The sequence below is a fragment of the Rissa tridactyla genome, chromosome 3, assembly GCF_028500815.1.
Source record: "Rissa tridactyla isolate bRisTri1 chromosome 3, bRisTri1.patW.cur.20221130, whole genome shotgun sequence".
NCBI lineage: Eukaryota > Metazoa > Chordata > Aves > Charadriiformes > Laridae > Rissa > Rissa tridactyla.
The window spans coordinates 113,528,835-113,551,656 of NC_071468.1; positions in this window are offsets into that span (position 1 = coordinate 113,528,835).

Genomic DNA, 22,822 nt, shown 5'->3' on the forward strand with positions numbered 1-22,822 from the left:
GGATACTTAATGCACTTGTAGTTGCAACTAGATGATCACATTTTTTTTTTTTTTTTTTAAAACAGTATTCATCTTCCAGAAAGATTTTAAAATGAGAAAAAATAGATGCTCATGAACCAAGTTGAGAGGTTCTGACTGTGGAATATTAAAGTGTGAATAATCTGGTTTCTCCCTGAGTTTCTCTGAGCTACAGTTAGAAACATGTGACTGTGTTACCCCTCTCAGTGGCCAAGTCTACTTTCATCTATATCTTTTATAACTGTATATACCTAGAACCAGTGACAGAATTTGGCTGTGATATTTACTAAACCATTTCCTAAATCTCCATGAGCAATGAGAAATAGAAACGGAGGAAAGTTTTATTAGTCCCAATACCTTTCCTGAAGCTATTGTCTTCCAGAGTGGTATTATGTGAACAAATTTTTAAATATCTGGCTAGACAGATAGGCAGGTATTAGACTTTAAGTACAAAAGCTTACCATTCATGGGCCAGAACAATTTTCTCCCGTGTGAATAAGAAAGTAGTGCTTACCCCTTTTGGCAGCAAGATCAGAGGAATGGTGGTCTTCTGTCAAAAGCTTTTCCCTCAGGGCATACTCCTAGGATTGTGATGTGGCAATAATTTTCTAATTGCTACTAACTGCTCCTTAAGGGCTGGATTGTAATGGAAGCCTTTGTTTTTTCTTTAACGTGAATCAGCTGAATCAGAACTTTTATTCCTGGTGGGGAGTTTAAGACCAGGATTTCAGTTTTAAAGACTTTTTTCCTGGAAACCCTTGGTCTGGAATGCTCATGTGTTTAAAATGAAAGGAGGCTGCTAAAAGCGTTTTCAACTTCTTAACATTCCTGTTACAAACTACATCTACAGTAAATTCTTAGAAATTCATTGTGCTTACAATAAACTTTTAGCTTGAAGCAAATCGTTCCATAATTATCTGTATCAGGTTTTTCTGTGCTGTCCTCCAACACATCTGTTACTGGATGCTGCCCAAGGAGATGGCATTAAGGGCTGCAGATCTGACCCTGTGTGCAATTCACAGAATTGCTGACAAGTTGGGTGGAGTGGCAGCTGGAGGTCTGCTCCAGCCTCCCTCCCTCCCTCTCACAGCAGAATTAGTCACCATGTTGGGGCAGGTTAGTCCTCGATTTGTCCAGCTACATCTTAGAAACCTGAAACAGAAAAACGGCCTCTCTGGGTAACCTGTTCCCTTGCTGCCATACCCTCCAAGTGAAGAAGTTTTTGCCTAATGCAAAGCCTGACACTCCCAAACTGCAGCATGTAGCTCTTGTGCCTTGTTTTACCATATGCTACTCCCAAGAAAAGTTTGGGTCCATCATATTTGCACCTCCAGATTGTAGGCTTGGGTTAAATTGCCTTGGCTTCCACTTTTGCCAGATTTAAGGATCCAAACTTCTCAAAGATTTGCCCTCAATCATATTGGTAGCTGGACCATGTAATTTCTGAACAACCTTTTTGAACTGGGTGCCCCAAAACCCCAACAAAGCATTCCAAGTGCAGCCTCACTACTGCCATGCAGAGGATACTAACTTTCCCTGACTGACTCGCCATACACCTCCAGTTGCAGCCAAATAAGCAGTTTGCCTTATGATGAGAGCACATTGTTGGCTATATCCAGCGTACCACTTGCCATAGCCCCTGGGTCACTTTCAGCAGGGCCAATATTCCTGGCCTGTACCGAAGCACGTGGTTATCCTGCCCTGGGTACAGAACTCTGCTTCTCCTTGCTGATTGTCATGATTAGTTCCTATGATCTCAACAAAGTTTATTTCCTTAATTTGCTTCAGTCTTCTGCACAAACATACATATTCGTTACTGTGGAATTGTTTGTGTATACTTTTTAAAATCTTTTGATGGTGTTAAATTACTTATAGAATCATAGGATCACTTAGGTTGGAAAAGACCCTTGGGATCATCGAGTCCAACCATCAACCCCACTCTACAAAGTTCTCCCTTACACCATATCCCCTAACACCACACCTAAACAAGTCTTAAACACACCAGGGATGGTGACTCCACCACCTCCCTGGGCAGCCTATTCCAGTGTCTGACCACTCTTCCTGTGAAGAATTTTTTCCTGATGTCCAGCCTAAACCTACCCTGCTGCAGCTTGAACCCATTCCCTCTTGTTCTATCGCTAATTACCTGTGAGAAGAGACCAGCACCAACCTCTCTACAATGGCCTTTCAAGTAGTTGTAGAGAGTGATGAGGTCTCCCCTCAGCCTCCTCTTCCTCAAACTAAACAGTCCCAGCTCCTTCAATCGCTCCTCATAAGATTTATTCTCCAGGCCCTTCACCAGCTTCGTTGCCCTCCTCTGCACTCGCTCCAGCACCTCGATATCTCTCTCGTATTGAGGTGCCCAGAACTGGACAAAATACTCAAGGTGTGGCCTCACCAGTGCTGAGTACAGGGGGACAATCACCTCCCTCCTTCCGCTGGTCACGCTATTTCTAATAGAAGCCAGGATGCCATTGGCTTTCTTGGCCACCTGGGCACACTGCTGGCTCATGTTCAGCCGCTTGTCAATTAGAACCCCCAGGTCCTTTTCTGCCAGGCAGCTCTCCAGCCACACTGCCCCAAGCCTGTAGCGATGCATGGGGTTGTTGTGGCCCAAGTGCAGGACCCGGCACTTGGCCTTGTTGAAGCTCATACCGTTAGTATTGGCCCTTCGATCCAATCTATCCAAGTCTCTCTGTAGAGCCTCCCTATCCTCATGCAGATCAACACTCCCGCTTAGCTTCGTGTCATCTGCAAACTTGATGATGATACACTCTATGTCCTTATCAAGGTGATCAATAAAGACATTAAACAGAAATGGTCCCAACATAATATGGAGAATTTGGAACAGTTTCAGTCACATTAGACTTAAAAATATAGATCAAGTCCATATTGTTAAAGTTTTCAGAGAAAGAAAGGCAGAGTTGATCAATTGATTTATTAAAGTCTCCCATCTTTCCAGGAAAGAGTTACCTGATTATGCTCAGTTGGAACTGAGCCTGACTAAATTTTGGTGGGGCAGCAGAGAAGGAGGTGCTGATCTTCTCTCTCTGGTGACCAGTGACAGGACATGAGGAAATGGAATGAAGGTGCATCAGGGGAAGTTCAGATTGGACATTAGAAAAGGTTCTTCATGGAGAGGGTGGTCGGTCACTGGAACAGTCTCCCCAGGGAATGGCAGGGGTGTCTCTCCTGTCACTGAAAGCAGGTACCAGGTGAGGACAGCCATGGCAGGAGGCACACCAGGCCTGTGCAAGCAGTCACAGGTCCCGTGGGCACCCTGCCAGCAGCTCCAGCAGGCAGCGGACCCTGCCAGAAGGATGGGGAATCACCTGCTTGGTGAGGGTGACAGAAGGCCAAGCGGCCATGGAGAGGCAAGGAGACAGTGAAGCTCAAAACATAAACACGTCTCTTAAATCTTTAACTTTGCCAGTTCTGTGGAGATGGAGAGAGGTGTCAAGGGACCTTTCTTCTAGTCAACAGAAATTCGTTAGAAAGGGTGCAGACAAAATGACCTTTCAAAGGTAATAGACTAAATCTATTTCCATTTACAGTGGGACAGTGAGCCATTTTGACTCAAAACTTTAGTTTTGGTGGAACCAATAGGAACATTGCTAGAAACTCATGACCAAAGTAAGAATATTTTGAATATTTGAGGCTTCCATCTCCGCTGTGTTCACCTCTGTTACTGATGGTTGTAATTGGCTAAAAGCAATTGATAATTAATCAATACAGTTATGATTAATAACACAATTAACAATTGTGTTGATTTCCAGAATTCATATATCACGCAAAGAAGTTGGTAGCATGCTTTTCATGATTCGCAAAATGTGAATATTCGTGTTTCATTTTGTAATGTAATGATTACATCCTCCTCGTAATAAAATGATTGCAATATTAAATAAAATGTTCACTTTTTTCAACATCGGGTTGCATGCTCAGATATAGTAAAGCAAGTATGTAGTAAAGCTGAGTATAAAGTAAAGCAAAGCAAGACCTTTCAAATGTAAAGTTTTCTATTGGTAAAACCAGGAACATTAAAATAACCACTTAAGATGTATTGTTGACTTCATTTTACAGTATTTGACATACACATGCAATAAAAGTACAATCATCAAGGCTGAGTTACTCTTTCCATAAGATATGTATTTTAGTAGCTCTGTACTTTTATCATTGAATGGATGCGATGCTTACAGCCTTATTTTGAAATGTTTTCTCATCAGGAAGTTTTGGTAGTATTAGAAGAGCTTTTACAGAGGAAAGCATAAAGGACTTGCAATAGCTAGCAAGCATGACATCATTAAAAAGCAATGAATGTTAGGAATATTCCTGTTCTAATCCAGGCCACACATCCTGCTGCCCTGGAAGACAGCCAAGCCCAACATCCTTTTAGGGTTACAGGGCAGGCTGTGGCCTTTCACAGTTTGCTTTAGTAATCTCTGCATGTGGAATATTCACTGCCAGGCATTACAATAAAATCTAAAATTACTCCATCAGAGAGCTGGTGTTCCACCCTTCCTGCATTCTTCCCTGACAGTGAAATTGCCCAAAAAGAGCTCTTTTGCATTTCATAGATTTCTGTGAAGGACTGTGTACAGAGATGATGGGGGGGGGGGGGGGGGGGTGGTGTGCACATAGGTTCAACAACGTGTTCCACTTGAGGAAAAAAAAATTATTTAGACTGCTTAAAAATATGTTGCGCTAATATTCTTATTTGTTCCACTGCATGAACTCATTGGGGTTTAATTCTGCAAGCTTTTCTCTGTATTTTCAGTGAACATTCCAAATGACCGGAGGAAAAATGATCAGACCTTTCCTTTACACAGCATGGCTGTCACATCAACTGTACAGAGCATAGCTCTCTGGGCCCAGGCGCTCTGCCACACTAAATCTCTTTACACCATCCCTTTGGGGGAAAAGGGAACTGAAAGCTGCAGCAAAATGAACAGCTAAAGACTCTCAGAGCAGTGGTGCTATTTAGCTTACAAAAAAATAAGGAGCATAACTGATTTCAGGATGCTGCTTTTTTATTCCCAGCTAATGTTCTCAGCAGCATTCATAGGAGATACTCATACTGACAGCACCTAATTTAGATGATGAATTAAGACCATAGTGGGGACACGTAGTCTGTAATTCATATGAGAATTTTAGGTGTGTAAAGAGTAACATAGGGAAAATACTATTTCTCTGACCAGCTATTGGAGAGAGACACATGTCTCTGCAGCCCTCACAATGAGACCTTGTCTCCCTAAATATAGATCGTAGTTATTGTTTGGCTTTCTCTATTGACTGCATGAGGAATGTATGCATCTACTTTAAAAGCCTTCACCAGGGGCATAAAATTCAGGTGTATTATAGATGCTCCAGCCAGGTGACTTGAGAAGTACCCCTTTCTTCCTCAGCTTCCTAAAACACCAGTGAACTGTAATAACTTCCTTTAGAAAGTATCCACTTTTTACTTATGTTCTGAATCGTTATCACGGTCCACTGAAAAATGTGGGAATTCAAGAGAATGAGGCTCCAGTCTTCTGGAGTACTTTACAAGACACGTGTTTTTGGGAAAGCCCAGATTAAGAAGTTCCTAACCTTCATGCTCTATTCCTGCACCAGCTGAACCAACATTTGCTACTTCGATTTACAAGGCTATGCAGCCATTGAAGAGATGAAATTATCAGTGTTAAGTATAACTACTCCCCATTTTTTAACAGATTGCCCTGTGATCTGTTTTACACCATGGTTTCACAAAGTGTTGGGTCACCGCAGCTCAGGAAGTGATGAAGTGCAGCACAGCTTTTTAAGCTGTCTCTGCCTCCAAAACTAGAATCTCCTGAAATTACACCCGGAGGCACATAAATTGGATGTCTAAAATAAGACAGCCTAATGAAATCCCTTAGTTACTACACTTTCATTTTGTTCTACAGACTAATTAGTAATTACACTTAGACCAAAATATGTTCCAGGATGTCAGACAGAAAAGCAACATTTCATGCTCAGAATTCTTTAGTACGTGTTCAGTTGCAAAGCTTAATATGAAAAAGTATTTTTGGAAAAAAATGTACAGCTTTTTTACATCAAAATCAGTCCCCATGAACTGAACGATTGTCTGGAAGAAAAGAAGTTATTCATAGGTAGTCATACTGAGAAAGACAGCAGGAACTGAAATCTCCCTAGGTGATTTATAATAAATAGCAGCGCTTACCAGTCAAGACAATCCCAGAGAGACAAGGTGAGGGAAACACAGACTCTCTGCAATGTATTCTTACACTGGTAATCGCATCAGTTCTTTGTCTTGCTGGTTTGTAACTATTATTCTGTATAACAGGAAAGGAAGCATCGTACAAAAGCAGTCTCGGATTTTGTCTGGGGCTACCATTTCAGAGACAAATCCATCCCTTTGATTGGCTGCAGAATATACATGACATAAAAAATCTATGGCAAAAAAGTTTGTGGGAATCTGTACCTTTTTTACATCATGATATAATGTTCTCTGATATTCACCGTCAGAAACCTTGAGAAGTGGTAGAACTGTCTAGAGATGAAGTGTGACACACTTCTCGATCCTCTGGCTCCTTTATATCTGATAGGACCAGTGTCAGCTACTTCTGGAAGATTCATATCTTCCTTGACAAGGAGTTTCTTACTGCAGGATCTGTCCCCTGTTCCCTTGCAACACTGATCAAAGTAACATGACTTTGGGAAGGGTGCAAGGAAATCCAGACAGTATCACATGTAGGAGCAGCAGTGAGGCTGGATTCATCATCTATCACCATTGCTAACTGTATTCTTGAGGTCAAAATTAGGACTTCACGGTGCTAGGTACCATGAAGCTAGGTGAAAAACCCTGACTGTGTGATTTGACTTTTTGCATCCAATTGAGTCCCGCATACCCACACTTTCATACCAAACTCCAGCACTGGGAACGTTGCCGTACCTACTGCTTCTTCACAAATTCATCTGTTTCTCACCATGACTGCAGCCTCAGGGTCCTGAAGGAGACCAGGCATGTAGGTATGAGAGAAATGTTATACTTTCTTTGCTTTCTGGAGGCCTTCTCATGTACCCACAAATGTTGTTGTAGTCTACCTCATTGCCCTAGTTAAGAGACCCCATGAAGGCCCCCCACAGCCACAAGTGACACGGGAGCAGGGCTCAGTGAGCATTTTGGCTACGTGCCCCTGCCTGGAGCACACTCTGTTGCAGGAAATCATATGTGAAAACAGTGAGGTATGCAAGTAGGGGAAAGTCTGGTAGCGGGCTTTAAGTACAAACATTCCTCAGGCTGTGTGACCATAAACCATTCCCTGCGCTACATTATGACTCCACTGTTCTCTATTCCTCTTATGCTCTTCATTTCCCTCCTTCCTTGTCCCTCTCAGCCCTGACTTCAAATGACAGCATTTTGTAGGAAGGGAAAACATGTGGTTTTCCACACTCTCCACAGTGCTGCATGACTCCAGAGGCAGTTGGACTACATTCATGCTAATAAATTATAATTATTGGGCCCATTCTCTGGACCTGAGGCCAACAGCTACAGCCTGGCAATACCCATATAACTTAGCTCTCTTGGCCTTTGGAACCAAGTGGCCGTGCCCAGACTGTCTGTTGGGAGTGATCCCTCACCTATGCACTAACTCATATGCACTATGTGTGAGTGCTGATTTGGGCCAAAACCTTGCAAGGGATCATTCAAGCATTTTAATGGTTTAGATCATAGAATCATAGAATCTTCATGGTTGGAAAGGACTTTGAGATCATCGAGTCCAATGATACACACACAAAAAAAAACCCCAAAAAACTCAAACAACCAACCTGCAATCTCTGCCACTAGAGCATGCCCTCAAGTGCCACATCTAGACGTTTCTTAAACACCTCTAGGAATGGTGACTCAACCACCTCCCTGGGCAGGCTGTTCCAGTGCCTGACCACTCGTTCAGTAAAGTAATTCTTCCTAATATCTAATCTAAACCTCCCCTGCCGCAACTTCAGACCATTTCCTCTGGTCCTGTCATTATTCACCTGGGAGAAGAGGCCAACACCCGCTTCTCTCCAACCTCCTTTCAGGTAGTTGTAGAGGGCAATGAGGTCTCCCCTCAGCTTCCTCTTCTCCAAGCTAAACATGCCCAGCTCCCTCAGCCTCTCCTCATGTGACCTGGTCTCCAGACCCTTCACCAGCTTGGTAGCTCTCTTCTGAACATGCTCCAGCACTTCAATGTCCCTCTTGTACAGAGGGGCCCAGAACTGAACACAGTACTCGAGGTGATGATCAAGATTCAGCACTTGTACGCATGCCCATGCAGTCCTTGATTTACTAGTATGTATGCAGTATAAAGCATATATCAATAACCATATTTATAGGACCAAGGTACGCTTGACATTGTAGGCGTTGCCCTGTAGGCCCTGCCCAAGTCCAGGGCACTTGGGCCTTGTTCTTAGTCCAGTTGACTCAGGTTTACCATAATCCAGCCTGTCTCCTGCTGTGATGATCTCAGTTCTTGAAAAGACAACTACCAAATCCAGACTGAACTGATGGATTTGATCTCTATGTAACGGAGGCGTAATCCGCTGACTTCGGATGTGGGTGGTTTCGGTGTGGACGTACATGTTAGGTGACTGGCCAGTTTGAAGACAAATCCATAATGGTAGTTAAGCATAGATAATGACAGTCATTTTTCCTGAAGAAGGATCTCCCTGGAGGTTATGATTATGAAGCCTTTCTAATGCCAGCTGGAGAGTCATGAATTTATATGAGCTGACTGCTAAACTTCCCACTGGATCTCTGCAGTTCCTGGAGAACTATGATGCTGACCTTAAAGGAGACAAATAAGTCTTGTACAGGTAGGTTCAAGTCATTACAGGAAACTTTCTTTGTGCATGAAAAGGTGAGACAGTCATTGCTAGTCAAAACACACCCCATGGACCATAATTAGCATTAGATGGCAGCCTCTGCTTTCTCAACCGCTATGGACTGAGCTATTTCTCAAGGTACTGCAAGCAGTTCCAGTGCCAGGTACTGAATCTACATGCTTCTCTTGCTCGTAGTTTGTGAAACCACAGCTAAGTCTCTTTCTTCAGTTCTTCTGAGGAGGGGACGTGGAGAGGGAGGTACTGATCTCTTCTCCCTGCTATCCAGTGATCGGACACACGGGAATGATTCAAAGCTGCACCAGGGGAGGTTTAGACTGGACATCAGGAAGCATTTCTTTACCAAGAGGGTGGTCAAACACTGGAACAGGCTTCCTGAAGAGGTGGTCAATGCCTGAGGCCTGTCAGTGCTTAAGAGGCATTTGGACAAATGCCCTTAATAACATGCTTTAACTTGTTCCGCCTTGAAGTGGTCTGGGAGTTGGGCCAGGTGATCGTAGTATGTTGCTTCCAACTGAAATATTCTATTCTATTCTATTCTATTCTATTCTATTCTATTCTATTCCATTCCATTCCATTCCATTCCATTCCATTCTCCAGCCAGGTAGTACCAGCATTTTTTGGAGCATATCTAGCCCACAGAATGAGAGTGAATACTGAGGGAATTACAGCAAGTGGAGGTTGTTGGTGTGTTTAGGTGCCCACAATGTTGGCATGGTGGAGGTGAGTTAGCTGTGAGTGTCAGAAGAATGAAGCTACATATGGGTTTGCAGGAGAACTGGCTTCCCCTGAGTGACCTGATGTGCAAAGTGAGTATAACAAGGCCACGTTGTTCCCCATGTGAAACAAACTGGAGCTCTGATCCAAACTGTCATGAAGCAACGCATGGAATTCATAGAATCATAGAATCATAGCATCTTCATGGTTGGGAAGGACCTTTGAGGTTATCATGTCCAACCATACACACACACAAAAAAACCCTACAATCTCTGCCACTAGCGCATGCCCTGAAGTGCCCAATCTAGACATTTCTTAAATACCTCTAGGGATGGTGACTCAACTATCTTCTGTTTTAATATGTCTTAGAGCTGCAGTGAAAAGACAGTGGAAGTATCCATAGTTCAGTTATCTGTAAGTTGCATATCCCACTATGTGCATGGACAGAGTACCAACAAAAAGGCTATGTTTTAGGAATGCAAAGAAGAGATTTCCCTGAAATATTGCACTTCAGAGGAATTCTGCTTCTCCTTTCCCTGTGTGATATTTCCTGGAGAAGGCCTGTCTGCTCTGCTTGGTATGGCACTTAGTGCTTTATCCACATGGAAGCCCAGACCTGAATTTTATTTAACTGAGAATAGTGCCACTTATTCCTTGTATACTTTGGAAATGTGCAGGACAGAAACCTTATATGTAAAGTTTAGAGATTTGGCATTATTTCTGAATTCTTCAAGTATTTGATCTCTTCAGTTAAAGAAGAAACAATATTACCACTTAAGCCTCCAATAGTGTATGACAGTTTTATTAAACAAATTTCACTGCTTGCCAGTATCCCATCAGGAATTTTGAATGAGAACCTTTGTAAAGCTCTGATGTTTGATAACATTTTATTTCCTTCTCTGCCTTTAGACCCCACTGGTGCTTAGAAAAATTAATATGTGTTTATAACTCTGGCTCTTTTGTCATTAGTGTTGCTTTCATGAGTTCTTGGAAAATTTGTTAGAAAGGTCTCCTGTTCTGTGTCTCTAATTGTTTCATGGAGGACTTTGACAAATTAGAGAAAGGATTCATGCCTTCTGCCCTGTGGCAGCTCCTGCAGGTTCCATGTGGTGTCACACACCAAAATACTGCAGAGATTTGTATCTTAAATATCCTTGGAAAAAGAGAGGAAAACTCTTGGGTCACTGCTGCATGTGGCACAGAAATGGGAAGTAAAAAAAACAAGTGGTCTTGGCATAAGCAGCAGACCTAACCAGCTACAGTAAATTAAGGAACAAAGGACAAGCATAAATTTTCAATATTTTTTTTGTGTTTTGATTATTTTGAGAAGCTCCTTTGTAAGGTGAGACAGAAGATGCTGTCTTTTTCGTGATACATGACTGAAAAGAGGAAATATATGTTGTCAGCAATATCAGCTGCATCAGGATCTTCCATAACTTTACTGTAAAAATTATTATTCTACAGAGTGGTGTAGATTGCTAATAATCACACATTATTGGTTTTACTTAGTGATTAGACTTCCTCCTCTGAGATACATGGTGTTGTGTGGTTGATGTGCTGGTAGATGGATGTTTCAGGGACTGTGCTAGCATCCAGTTGTGACTAACACAAAATCAGATATCCAAGAACTTCATGTGAGATGAGGGAGAGCTGATTGGAATTGGAGCTTGGAGAAATTTGAAATGTTTTGTTCCTGTGCTGATGGGATTGCCTGGTTTTAGGACAAAGCACTACCATCCAGCTTCTACAGATGTCATGAATATAGGTGGGATTTTCTCAGACCTGTGTTGTAGGTTTGATGGAGTCCATTGAACAAAAGATGACTAAATAAAATAATAATTTTCAATAGATCTGCTTTACTTGAAGAATGCCTACCAATTTTTATCCCTGCCACTAAGTTTGGCTAGCAAGTTACCTAAACTGAACTTTTCCTTTTCTGCTCATTTATTACACAGCCCTCACATTTAGAATGTGCATTTTTAGACTTTTCTGCCTTGTTTGCAGAACTGCTGAGTGCTCACAGCTGCTGCTCAAGCCATTGTGTTCTGAGCATATAAAACGAGTGTTGATGCAAAATAATACAAGACAGCCTAAACTGAAGCTACTGGCAAAAAATTCCAGAGGTAACACAGAATGACAAGGCAATAAAACCACAGGTGAAATTCTATGTCAGTGGATCTGAAGTGATGCAAATAGAAAAAAAAAACCCAAACACCTATTCTAATTACATGTTAAATAAAGGATTCTAAATTAATTATCACTACTTAGGAAAGAAATCTGGAAGATGTCATCAGTTTCATTGTCTGTGATGGTCAAAAGACAGAATAGGAAATGGGAGAAAAAGAATAAAGAAAAAATACTGCTGTATCACAAACTGAATCTGAGATCGCATCTATATTTTGAATATTGTCTTCCCCATTGGAAGATTTGCTCTATATTTACCTTCTTTTTTGTATTCTTTCTCCAAATGTACATTATTGACCATTGTATAAATTATTACATTGAACAAGTTGTTACACCAAAGGGTGTGACACAATATCACTATTTCCTAAGCATTTTTTGAAAAATCTCTGGAAACTCCGATACTTCACATATCAGACTGGGAATCCAAAATTACTGGAGAATGTTGATGTTCACATTTCTGTGTCTAATGCTCACATAAATAAAGCCAGTCCAAGCCCTCCTTCAGCTCACTGGGATCTGGGAACACAAGCCAGAGTCTGTGCAGTAACTCTCTCCATTTATATAAGAAAATAAAGCAAGATCAGGACACAGACTTGCATGTTAGAACACCAGCAATCCTCTCATTGCATTGTTAGCATGCTCCTTTTCATAATTTTGGCTGAGACACATAGATCTCTTGTCACGAGTGGCCAGGAGATTCTTGCAGGAAAGTGAAGGTTTCATGTGTTTGCAGGATGGTGCAGGCAAGGGACTGTTTCCAAGACACAGTATGGATGCAGTGATCTTGTTCCACACGGAAGAACGCTTAGCTGCCTGGATGCAAGTTGTCCTGCTCTCCTTGCTTTCAGGGTCAGAAAACAGGACCTGGCCCATTTTATTTACTAGAATAGATATAACCTATGGTGATGAGTGCCGTATGAAAGTCTAATAGATAATACATCTGTCTTCAGAGCGGGATTTGAATAATGTACAGCAAATAAATGTGTAATCATACACTGAGGACAGAGAATAAAAAGAAATATTGAGTAGATCACCTCTGCAAGCAATCCTCATCTATCATGTGTAATGAGCTGGGGGTCCCATGGAGAAAGAATGTAAACATATAATTCAAGGCTATATCATAATCATCATCTCCAAAGTAGAGGGACTGAGATGTCCTAGGCAAATAATTCCACACTTTGGTATAGTTTGTTTTCCATCTGAATAGTGACACTTTAAATAATTTTGTGTGTGTTTTTTTTCATGTGTTTCACTCTGTAAACACATGCATGCACATAGTCCACTGCTCACAGGATACATCTACCCTATTAAGTATTTTAGTCCAACAGAAGAAAGCTTTTATAGCAAAATCATAGAATCATAGAATCATAGAATTGCCTAGGTTGGAAGGGACCTTTCAGATCATCGAGTCCAACCATCAGCCTAACTCTGACAAAAACCATCACTAAACCATATCTCTAAGCACTACGTCTACCCGTCTTTTAAATACCTTCAGGGATGGTGCCTCAACCACTTCCCTGGGCAGCCTCTTCCAAGCTTAATAACCCTTTCCGTGTAAAAAAAATAAAAATAAAACAATAGTTGATGCCAAGGTCCCAATGTATGTACTACAAAGGAGAGGAAGTTGAATTAGCTCTAGTCTGGTTCTGTGGACCTAATGTTCATTACTAAGTGGAACTGCACTTCTGTAGTGCATCTTCTGGTTTAGTTTCAACTGGAATGATCCCTTTTCAGGTGTTCTGAAACCGCTTCATGAAGCGAACTGAAGTAATGTACAAGAGGACAACCAAAGGATTCACGTCAAATGTACACTCCTTACTCAAACTGTAAGTATAGGTTCATGTTGAAGCAGACATGCATTTATACATGTAAGTTTACACAAATCAGAACAAAATTACCTGTACAGAGAAACTCTGTACATTTCCTGACTCAGCATGAGGAATATTATGGTGTAGAAAATGACATTTTCAAAAGACAATGCTTCACTGTCACAAAACTGGGGGAACATGGAAAATCTAAACTACGTTCAGTATTTAAATTCTGTGGTTGTTTTGGTGTTTTCTGAGATTCTCACAGGATAGAGTTTTGGACTCCTATCAAAACGGCAAATGAAACCCTAAACATGCCATCTGACTGACTCTAGTATGATCTACCACGGAAATAGGCCTGTAAGTACTATATCACAGTCAATATCTACATTCCAAATACATAAATAACAGCCTCCGCATCAATTCTATGTAATTTTTGCTGAGTTTTGTGAATTGCTGTGCTTTGAGTTTACTAAGGATTGCAGTAGGATATTTCAGTGGATAGCAAAGAAATGCTCTCTTTCTGAACATTTGTCTTCATTTTGGTGAAGTGAATCATGATGGCTGTTTGCAGTAGTTTCTGTGGTGGAGTGCTTATGTGCATGTGGGCATTCACGTTCGTATGTCTAATGTGGAGAGGAATATAAAAGTCTTGATTCTTTATTAAATGTAGACTTTTTAGTATATTTAGTTAAATCTGGTTTTATTGCCTAGGTAACAGATTAGAACATCTATCATTGCATAATAAGATACTTACAAATGGAATGTTAATAGCATTTATTAATTTTAACTCTAAAATCTGTCTTGTTAGTAAATAGTGCAGAAAATTAGTTTCATGTTAAAAGGTTTTCCTTGACATATAATTTCATAAAGAAGTGTCTAAAAACACTTTTGTGCATCTGAGTGGACTGCAATTATTTAAAAATATAGCTGAATTGCTATAAGAGAGAAAGATACTGACTGCTGTTATTGGTTGCCGTTCTATATTTTGAGATGAGAGATTAACAGAATCTAAAAATAGAATGTTTGCTGCAGTCATGGTAACACACGTTTCAAAGTTTGCAAATGTTAGCACACAATATTTTAACTTGGAAAAGATGATGTCATATCAGATAAACTCAGCACAGACTGAAAGTTAAGCCTATTTCATTTGGGCATTGTCTGCCTGAAAGCAAGTTTATAACTCCTTTGTAAATTCTATAAAAATAAAATTATAGCCCAGATCCAACACAGTCATGACTACTAACAATATCAATATTTCCGGAGCAAGTAGTATGGTGTTTCTTTGTTAACTTGAAGTATTTTGATTTCCATGTATTGCTATTTATTTGTCCATACATCATAAATAAATCCATATACAGCAGCCACTGTCGTTGCTCAGTTTAGGGTACTTGGATTAATAATGTTTTGTATTAGTGTCTTAGTAGCTGGTGGCAGTGAGCTATAGATTCTGCTTTGGAGCTTTAGTCCTCCGCTGGTTAGCTATGCCGACTGCCAGGCTTGCTTTTGCTTCCTTTGTGTATATAATGACACTTCAGAGTAATCCAGCTGGCAAGGTGAAAGGGAAGTAGTCTGATGGCAGCAACTACCACGGTGTCATGCTTATTTTGTCTTCAGACTTCCTGCTGATGGACTGGGAAACTCAACATCATGGCCACAAAAATGATGAGACTCTGGTTGGTACATATAATTAAATCATAGAATCATAGAATTGACTAGGTTGGAAGGGATCTTTCAGGTCATGTAGTGCAACCATCAACCTAACCTTGAAAAAAAAAATCACTAAACCATATCTCTAAGCACTCTGTCTACCTGTCTTTTAAATACCTCCGGGGATGGTGCCTCAACCACCTTCCTGGGCAGCCTCTTCCAATGCTTAATAACCTTTTCAGTGAAATTATTTACTTAGGGAAAAAAAGAGAAGCTTTGATTTTATCTTTCAGTCGGGAAGACATAAAATAGAAGGTGGGAAAACCAGGTTTAAAACCTTGTAGCAAAGTCTGTCATAAGTGACCGAATAGAAGAACTTGATTAAGGCAAACTGAAAGTTTGGGCATGGCAACAGAGCTGGAAGCAAGTGCAAGAGACCCATGTTTGGTGCTGGAATAGTGTCAGAGCAGTGCCAGACCAGGCTACAAACCCTTCAGAGAGGAATCCTGCTTGTAGCATTGCCCTGGTGTGGCTGCTCAGCCTGGATGGCCAAGCCCTGTCATCCTAAACCTGTGCCACAGGGCTGGCAGAGTGACAGGCACTAGTTCAGAGATCCTTGTATGTTATAGATACTGTCCTAAATTTCCTCCGTCTGGTGACTAGGACACTGTCCTCCTAAAATCTCCATTCAAATCAGGCAGAGTGGTGATTCAAAACTTGGTCTTGACCAGACGGCATAAGCTAGGATGATTTAGGTAAAATGAGCATGTGGACTGACAGTTCTTCAGAAATCCAGGCTGGGTTTGGGTACGACCTGGGAGAGTTCCTTCAAAATTGTCTTGAGTACCTCACTGGAGTGGAGACACAGGTTCAGGTGACAAGTTGCTGAGTAAATTTAGGACCTCAGTGGCTTTGTGCATGTCTGACCACATGTGTTCAGACTTTATAGTCAGTTCTGGCATAAGGTGAAGACGACTGTGATAGTCTCAGTGATGCACAAAACACTCAACTCCTGTTGTGAATCAGGCTTGAAAATCCTCTTAACGCCAAGTGCAAAAGAACTTAAATATCATTTGAGCTGACTCAGTACAGTCTACCACTCTTCACTATTCATTACACATATTTGGTTTTGGGGACTTCAACACTTAGTAAGAATAATTTCAGGCACATAGTCTGGTATAGGCAGATATAACCAGACACTTTGGCGACCAGCGATGGACCAATATCAGGGGCAGTACAATCCCAAACATATGTGATACTAGACTCATTATGAGCTAGTACGCTGGTAATATTACTATGTCTGCTATATCAGCCTTATATGCTTCTCTGAACTGCCCAGGCGCTTCTGACTCCTTCCTTGTTCCCCATAAATTTCTGTCTCTTCCTTCATCCTCAGTGCATTATCCTACTTCTAGGAAAATGGTAGCTCTGGAGCTGTGTACTGTCACCTTACCTACCTGGTCGTAGCATTGCAAAGATAATCTGCCCTCCCTCACTACCTTTATCTCACTGACATTTTTTAGGTTTTGTATTAAGTCAGCATCCAGATATGGTAGATAAATCTAGGTTGTGAAAATCAGTGTTCCTCTGCAGGTATTGTTTCTGAAGCATCACCTTTACGATAGCCAGGAATTCATATTTATCATTAATATTGTAAGACCATTGGAAATTCTGTTCATTTACAGTTATAGAAGTCTCTGGAATCCATGGACAGAAAGTAGTCAACTGTTCAACTGGCAATTTCAATTAACTATTAATTTTAAGATTTATTTGCAGATTTTAGTGCCTTCATTTCTGGAAGCCATAAATGATGTATCCCCCTCCCATAAACTAGGATCCTTTACAATGCATAAATATGGACACAAAGAATTACTGTTTTTTTTGTTTGCTGGGTGTATCTTCTATCTGTCCACCTCCAGCCATTCTGCTGACAAGTGAATGTATCCTACAAATATGCTTCTGAACATTTCATTGTTTTGAACAATGGATGATAAATTCCTACCTAGGAATCATGAAACTCTGAGGGCTCCTGTGATGCCATTCTTTTGAAGACACCTCATCATCTGTGTTTCTATTCACTGTTCCTGCCTCTGAGGAGGAAAGCTTCTGAAATTACATCAACTTGTAGACGAATATATGGACAAGAGTTTGGTATGAATGGAGACAAATAATGAATTTTTCAAGGGCTTATCAGTATTTTACACCCCATGCATAAACTGAAAACGTGATAGACTCTAGAGAAAGTTCTTTTGTGAAGAAATGAGAATCAGACTGGGAAATAAACCTATTGCTAATATTTTGGGGGTTGTTTATTGACTTGTCTGCTGAGGCCAGAAAATAAAATAAAAATAAAATATAATGTGATTATGCTAATTAGACCTGTACATAGCAAAAAATATTGCACTGATTTTCTTCTATTCTTTTGGTCCCATGGGAGCAAAGCTTTAGCATGAAAGAAAACAGAGAAAAACTGGTAGCACAATAAGACATTTAAATAAATACATGCTTCCAAATAGTTTGCAGGTGTCAACCAATCTAACATCTGCAAGGAGGTTTGTGCCGTGACCTTGCTGTTCATGACTCCCTTCCAGAGCAGCTAATATATTGTAATTGGATCAGCTGCTAATGCTCTAGAGTTTCACATTTCATTAATTAGAAAACTGTTGTACACTCTTATTTTATCTCAATTACATTGTTAATATATTTCATTTACCTTGTTTACAGAAGACAGTAATATTTTTACAAAGCATTGTGTAGATGGGGATACATGCAAAGTGATCGCTTTCCTTGTCCTTGTGTTTAAATGGAAAATCAATTAAAAAGGGGTGATAGGCTTGATGTTTTCGTCTTTTTCTTTTTTTGAAATACTTTGTTTAAATGCCCTGTACTGTAGAGTAGTACCAGGTTGCTTAACTGATCAATCTCTCTTACGTATTTATACATTTTGGAGTTCTTAGAAAATGAGGGGAATGATTTTATGGGGATATAAGGAAGCTGTTAAAAGCTTAGCCTGTGATATTAATGTTTTGATCATATCTGGACGTCCCAGATGAGCTGGGAGATGCAAAAAAAAATAATTCCTCCTTTGAAGATTTGTATGTGGATAGGAGATAGGGATAGTATTAGCTTTATTTTTGACAGGGAATGAAAGAACAGAGAGATTGAAAATTGGATTCAGGAGGCTGATTTGAGATACTTACTTCTAAATTTAAGCAAGACTGACATGCTAAACTCCTTTCGTTTCCAATGCACAGCAAACAGCTTTGGAGGCGTAGGATCTTATATCTAAGTCCCACATGGTAGAGAACCTTGGAACAGACTATGTCTACCACATTTTTGAAAACTGATCTGTAGGTATGTAATAAGTACCTAGTCCAAGGTATGGAATTTGCTCAAAGAAACAAAATTTACATAGTTTTTTTCTATTTAGAATTCTTAAATATTCTCATGTCTTACTTCAAATATAATTAATCTGCTTTTGTTTTCATTGAAATTACCCATGAGCAGGAAGATCTTTAAAGAATGGATTTTATTAAAGATATCTCCTCCTTTAAGCCTTTATCTTCCCTGATCTATGACGAGAACCTGGTCTGTCTCCACTTTGGGAATGTAATGCAAAGATGAACAATGACCTAGGAAATTGCAGTACAGTAGCACCCGGTAGGACATTATCAAAAACATTTGGTGGATGCTAGACTGAAATATGTGCAAGAACTGGTTTGGTTCTGTTGTCTGTTCTGTCTCTCCCACTGACTTTCCAAGCAGTTTCTATAAGCCCGTGTCCTACACATTGTGAGGCAAATAATCCGAGAAGAACATATTTACATCTTCATTCCCCATTGCAAAGAAAGCAAAAAGACACACAGGTTTAGTGTTGATAATGTTTTTAACTCTTCCTTTCTAGGCAACCATATTATCAGTCTTCTCACCAAGCTCTGGGGTTTATTTTACAAATCCTATTAAAAGATATCAATAAAAGTTCTTAGATGAATTAGGATTACTCACTCAAACAAGGGTGATAGGATCATCCTGCAACTTTAATAAATATTGAAGATCTGGATGTAGACTCAGATTTGGTTGATAACACTTATAAAATCTATCATAATGTGAGAAACTGATAAAATTCAGCAGCATTTGGCTTTTTCTGTTCAGAAAGCTTTGAACTGCCACAGGTAGCTGAGACATTTCATACTTAAGAAGCACAAATGTACACCATGTTTACAAAGTCTGTCTTCATTTCTTTGAACTATCTACAGCTTTGTTGCAAAAAATCCCAGATATATGTTAGATTATTTTCATACGTTTGCAACGTTGCTCATTCTGTATCTGAAAAGTATTCTGAATGACTAGAAAGAAATACTCTTGCCACAAATATTTCAAAGTTCCTCCAATTACTTTGTTAATTCATAAGGCTTTTTTGAGTTATATTTGCTTTAGGTTTTTTTGTTTGCTTGTTTCGTTTTTACTGAGCATATGGTCAGTATTTGCTTTCCTTCTGCAGCCATACCAACACCCTGATACTAATTCGTTACCTTTTAGCCCAGATGAAGAGCATTTCTTTTTCTACCTCACCAAACTACTAACAGATTTCAATTCTCAATTTGGCTTCTTTTGTAGTATTCTTCTGCAGGCCTTCATGCAGAAATTGGTGAAAAACTAAAGAGAACAGAAAAATAGTATATTCCTTAAAGCTGGTGAAGCCTGTGACCTTATCTTTCATAGGCTGAAAGTCTACTGGTGTCCTCAGCCCTTCTGTGGATGTTATCCATAGATCTTTCACTCTGTCAGTGACATTGATATATCAGACATACCATGAAGATCAACCCTGCAGAGAGGGAAGACACCTCCTTGGTTATATGGACGCTGAATATCAGAGTAAAAGCTGCACAGAAAATAAGCTATTCTTAATTGAAAACTTTCTGAGGTATTGAAAATGGTAATAAACCATAGTCTGGATAAAAGTAATAACAATAAATACACTAGGTGTCTCAAAAACCTGGTTGCACTGGTGATGATAAACACCATGCTTTGAATCTGGCCATTATTTTGGAGATTAAGGGAATGAGATGTTCAAGTTACAATTCTCATCAAATAGCAAAGTAGCTTTTCCAAGCGTATGCTTACAGATACACCTATTTATTTTCATTTTTTTACTTTCTTTTTTTTTTTTTTTTTTGAAATCTCACTCCACTAGAAGAGAATGCAGTAGCAGTCTTGCTGCAGCCTTTTGGCATTCTACCAAAATAGTCCATATCTATCTATGGTAACAAAACATTGGTAGCGGTTAGAGGTGAGCAAAGCTTGACTCAGTGGCAATTGCTGTGATGTGGCTCAGCCGAGGGGATGAAAGGATTTAAGCAGGGAATGGAGAAAGTGCTATCCTGTGATGTTAGATTAAGAAAATCAAGCGTAGCTGATTTGGGGAATGGGGAAACTTGTATACATAGATTTCATAAGTGCTTTTACCACTGTGTGGTAGGTAGACAAAGGATCCGTGCCCTGTTCCATGAATACCATGGTGCAGGGTTTGCACACCCCTGATCACACGCCGTAGATGAGACTACCCAGCTGCTCACTTCTTCCTGCCCTACCAGTCCTCTTTCCATCAGTGTCCAACTGTGTATTAATATTTAATATTCCAATCTTTCTTGTTATTAATAATAAACTTGCTCTATTTTTGTCATTTCTTGGTGTTGCAATAGATGTTAGGACATCAAGCAGGACAAGGGACTCATTATGTCAGGCACTGAAAGAGTTTACCTATGATTTTGATAGGTAACAGATTTCACCACTAGACCATTCCCGGTATAAAACTCTTGGACAATATGACACAGCCTGCATTGTTGTATTCTCCACAGTAAAATGTGTTATAGTTGTCTATTGTTCACGGTGTTTTGAAGCACCCTTTTTATGTCAGCTTTTGATGTGTCTTTCCCCTAGAAGTACACCATGTGCTGACAAAGATCAGTGAGACTGAGGAGAAAAGGTGACGGTGTCTAGGTACACTCTGCTTTTATGGGATCAACTGACAATTCAGAGAAGAAAATTATACAAGCAATTGTTGATATGATGTTCTCATCCAGTGCTATAAGGCAAGAAAACAGAACACAAGATTAAAAAGATGAAAGATTCATCTTGTATCCTTGTCACCCTGTATGAATATTGGCTGATGGTGGCGGAAAAGAGAGGACAAAGCCAGGGGCCCACCAGCTGCAGTGTACCTCAATGCATACTTGAAATCAGTAATCTTGAAGTGGCTCTGAGCTGGGTTGGTGGGGAAAAAAATTACCTCTAGCTGGGCTCAGAACTGGAAGGTCATAAAAATGGTGTAATTTCAGCACTGTTTCAGAACTAGCTTTTCCTTTTCATAACCTTCTTTAATATATCTCGCATGGCATTATCTGAACGATACAATAACAGTAACAGTAGCAGTAACAATAAAATGCTTCCTATCAGCAACAAGATTATATAAAATGTCTTGCATAAAGTCTTAGTATCAGATAAGTAAAAGAAAATATACGCTGCTGCAGAGAAGATTTGCAGTGGATTCTGTTTATTCTCTGCAATATCTGAAATGACGTGGAATTAGAATATGTCAGAAGGCTGGCATGAGATCAAATTAGCCTCAGTTACAATAAGTTGTTTGGTTTTTTTGAAAAGGAAACAATCAGAATGTATTTTTTTAATATTATAATGCAATTTGGAAACTGTACATAATAAAATACATATTTGCCTGTATACCAGATTTTTAGCATGAAAGCAAGATCATTTTACTTAACATTTTGCTTTTTCATCTCACATGCATACTTTCTGCACAGAGAACATTTCAAAGCCATTGGACTGAAAGGAGATCCACATGTTGTAAACCTATATAATCTAGTAACCTCTAGAGGGAAGTTTCATCCTTTCATACCAAACTACTAATTACCTGCAAACCTGAGTGTGACGCTACTGATCCATGTCTTATATTTGCTATCATGGGTGTCCTGACTTCACGCTTTCCCATCCTAGGCTAACATGCATTTCCCAAAAACCTGAGCTGGTACATATGGATTTTGTGTGTGTGGATGTGTGGGAGAGTATCATTATAAATAAATATTCTAAATATTCTTTGGAATACATGTTTCATTTTCTAAGGCATAACAGTATATTTTCGTGCTTTGTATGTAAAATTTTACAAGGGTTTGAAAAGAGAAATACAGAAACATTCTCCCTTTTTTTTTTTTTAATGTAACACAGAATTTCTATATTTCAGAGCTGTTCCTGAAAATGACAGTGTGCAAATGATGCAGAAAAGACTTGTTTTCATAAACCAAATGCCCTTTCTTTGTGAGAGCTGGAAACATCTGTATATAGTATGTATCAGGAATCCTTGGTCACCATATACTACGAGGGGATTTAAACGCTGTCACAGAAACTTGTTGCAGTGTTACTTCATTCAGTATTGTGTTAAAAATCTTTAGAGTTTTTGGTGGACATAAATAGACTACAGGTTCAGAGATTCTCAGAAGAGTGTCCACACAGACAACTCCCAAATTGTGATTTATAGGTTATAAAGTACAGAGCCATCCATCCTCCTATGA